A 4,327-nucleotide genomic window follows, 5' to 3' on the forward strand; every position below is an offset into this window, starting at 1 on the left:
TACACATACATATGTATATAGATGTGTGTATATATATGTGTACATGTATATATATATATATATATATGCATGTATATATATATGTGCGTATATATATATGTGTATATATATATATATATATATGCATATACATATATATATATATGATAAGAAAAAAATCCACAAAGTTCTGTCTCAATATAACCATTATTGTCTCTGAAAGTTGTTTTTTTCTATGTAATATGGATGGCTTGAAGCTAACCTTTATCCTAGGATCCTATGTTCACACACACACACACACACACACACACACACACACACATTATATATGTATGCGCGTGTAAAGGCGGCGGATTTAATTAATTTGAAGCGGATGTTTCAGTTTTTGTTCCGGCTCTGTGCATTCTGAGTTCAAATTCCACTATGGCCTATTTGAGGGGCTGACTATCCGTCACCCGGTTTAACATCATCACGTGGTACCCTGAGTGCCTCTCAAAAGGGGACTGTGTTGCGGACACTGAGAGTGATTTATGGGAAAATTGGCTTTTATTTCTAGCAAGTCCTATGTCCTCGTATCTGTTCCTCTCATGTTATATCTCCCGGAAGAAGCCGGAATCAACGAGGAAATCTCTACGTGATTCGGACTTGACATGAAAGAAATGGCAACCAAATCATACAGAAATCACTGGGCTAGAACATAATTGATAATGTGATGCTACCTGGAATCACCCACCAAAAAACAAAAACAAAGACGTGTTGGTCACGTCTGGAAAGCTTTTGATCAGGTCTGTACGATCTGTGCCAACTTCCGCACCAAAATAAACAAAAGAAAAAACAAAGACGTGTTGGTCACGCCTGGAAAGCCTTTGATCAGGTCTGTAAGATCTGAGCTGAAAAAAAACCCCAAGACGTGATGGTCACGGCTAGAAAGCCTTTGATTGTAGTTCTGTACAATCTGAGCCAACGCAAAGCTAAACAACAAACAAAAAGTACAGACTATTTTAGATAACGCAGCTCCCTAGTTACCCCTATGAAGACTAGATGGCCACGGTTAGAATGCATTTGATTATAGGGTTACTCGGTCAGGGCTGACTCGGGTGGGACAATCAACAACAGCAACAATAACAACAACAACACCAACAACAATAACGGTAACAACGTTTTCTGCCGATTCATCGACCTTGGTAAATAAAGTACATAACATCTTAATCTTAATCTTTTAATACCCTCGCTTTTTAACCTGTTACACATCACTGACACCCATTTATTTCACCCCTCCCCAGCTTATTTTTTCTCTTCAACTGAACGTCAATCAAAATAGTTTTCTACTTTCTTTTTTTTCCCACTCTTAAGGCACCCTACCCTATTTTAGTTATTTTACAGTCTTTGACGATTAACCCATATGTAGACGTTTCTTTTAAAACTTATTCTTATAATAACCAAGGCTTTTGTTTTTTGTGTATGTCTTCTTCAGAGAGTGGAGGTGCAATGGCCCAGTGGTTAGGGCAGCGGACTCGCGGTCATAGGATCGCAGTTTCGATTCCCAGACCGGGCGTTGTGAGTGTTTAATGAGCGAAAACACCTAAAGCTCCACGAGGCTCCGGCAAGGGATGGTGGCGAACCCTGATGTACTCTTTCACCACAACTTTCTCTCACTCTTACTTCCTGTTTCTGTTGTGCCTGTAATTCAAAGGGTCAGCCTTGTCACACTGTGTCACGCTGAATATCCCCGAGAACTACGTTAAGGGTACACGTGTCTGTGGAGTGCTCAGCCACTTGCATGTTAATTTCAAGAGCAGGTTGTTTCGTTGATCGGATCAACTGGAACCCTCGACGTCACAAGCGACGGAGTGCCAACAACAACAACTTCTTCAGAGAATCATAGAAAAAGACTTAGAGAAGGAGAAAAAATTGGTTTAATCTACAACTATAGGCGCAGGAGTGGCTGTATGGTAAGTAGCTTACTTACCAACCACATGGTTCCGGGTTCAGTCCCACTGTCTGGCACCTTGGGCAAGTGTCTTCTACTATAGCCTCAGGCCGACCAAAGCCTTGTGAGTGGATTTGGTAGACGGAAACTGAAAGAAGCCCGTCGTATATATGTATATGTATATATATATGTGTGTCTGTGCTTGTCCCCCCAACATCGCTTGACAACCGATGCTGGTGTGTTTACGTCCCCGCAACTTAGCAGTTCGGCAAAACAGACAGATAAAATAAGTACTAGGCTTACAAAAAATAAGTCCTGGGGTCGATTTGCTCGACTAAAGGCGGTGCACCAAAAGGACGAAAGGCAAAGTCGACCCCGGCGGCATTTGAACTCAGAACGTAGATGGACGAAATGTCGCTAAGCATTTCGTCCGTCGTACTAACGATTCTGCCAGCTCCCTAATACTGACGTCCCATATAAACAATAGGTCACTTACATTTATGGAGAAATGGCAAATTGGGATGAACGCATTGCAAGTGATACGTAATTGAGACAATGAGGGTGTCTCAACGTATTTGATGTTCAACCTGCGTTTAAAGGTTTTTTTTCTTCTCCCGTGAGAGCTGACTCCATGTTGCTGGTACAAGAACTATTGAATAAAGCAATTTCCCATTTCTTGGGTCCCCTTAATGTTCCAGTCACCAGGATGATCTCTTAATCTTTCAGTCGCTTTCTGCATTTCAGAAAATTTTATATAATCTACATTTTTCGTCTTGTAGCTGTCCGGCATTATTTTCCTAGTTCTGTTGATAGCACGATATAAGTTCCACCCAAGTTATTTTCGAAAATAAAATTTGTTTGTATACAATGCCATAGTTGGCATTTTTATCATCTAGCTTGACACCAAATAAGTACTGCAAAATTAGCGGTCATTTATCGACTTTTTCCCTGGAGAGTTCAAATGAATTTTATCATGAGATAAACTTGTTTGTCCCAATGTTTTCTTTAAACATTTCAACATTTCCAACCAATTTTTCTTTGCTTTTAAGAATAATAACACCACACACTGTTTTTGTCGTCTTCTTTCCTCCCCTTCCTCCTCCTCCTTCTCCTTCTTGAATTAGTTTTCGGGGGGGGGGCAATCGGTTTTGTTTTTATTAGTCAACCCTGAATCTGAATAATGTATAAAACAGCCTCAAGACTTTGTTTTTGGGGGAGAAGGTGTTTACATATGAGATTTTTCTTTTGTTCTTTCCTTTCCTTTTTCTCCCCCCTTTCTGTCTTTTTCTTTCTTTCTTTCTTCTTTCCATTTTTTCCTTCTGTCATACCTTTCCATATCTTCTTGCTTTCTCTCTTCTTCTCTTTTTACTTCCTAATGTCTCGGTTTAATTTTCTTTAAAACTGTTAATATATATGTGCGTTCTTGTGCATGTAAAAGGAAATGGCAAGGAATTAGGTAATGTTATAAACAATGTTTGTACTTCGTAGCCACCATTATGTACACTTTATGCTACAAAGCAATTTTGGTCAGATGAACAGTGCCAACATTTCCAGAATTTAAACGTTTCCAGATCGTAAAGCATTTTAAGACCATTAAATTCAGTTGTTGTATGTTTTCGTTTTAAATCTTTCACATGACGCTATCTCGCTCTCCCAACGCTCTCTCACACACACATGCACATACACGCACACGCACACACACACACACACACACACACACACACACACACACACACACACACATGTACTCGCATAAATAGTATATAAATATGTGTGTGTGTGTGTGTTTGGGTACACATACATACACTCTAACACGTACAAACATAAATAATAGATATTCATGCATACGCATATACATACGTATATGGATATACACACAAACACACACACACACACACACACACACACACACACACACACACGTATAAAGAGAGGGAGATAGGTATACGTTTCTGAATTATATATATATATATATATACACACACACACAGAGGCGCGCGCGCGTGTGTATGTGTATATATGTGTGCGTGTGTGTATTGTTTTTTTATGTGAAATCATATATAATACATATATGCATCCATACACACCATACACATACATGCATACCCATACATACATACATGCCTACATATGTGTATACACATGCACACCGACGCACACACATGCGCACAAACAATCAAAAGGAACGCAGCGTTGATAACGGACAGTCAATGGAGAAAGTTTTTCTGGTTTGATATTGGAAACATTATTAATTATTTGGACACGGTCAGACATATATGTAAAGAAGTAAACTTTTATAGGGGTTCCAGTTGTTGATGTGTTAAACGAACGTCACAATTTGTATTGGTTGAAGTTTTGTGGTAACCGTAATGATGGTTGTACTCATTTGTGATATATATATATATATATATATATATA

The sequence above is a fragment of the Octopus bimaculoides genome, chromosome 20 (assembly GCF_001194135.2).
Source record: "Octopus bimaculoides isolate UCB-OBI-ISO-001 chromosome 20, ASM119413v2, whole genome shotgun sequence".
Taxonomy (NCBI): domain Eukaryota; kingdom Metazoa; phylum Mollusca; class Cephalopoda; order Octopoda; family Octopodidae; genus Octopus; species Octopus bimaculoides.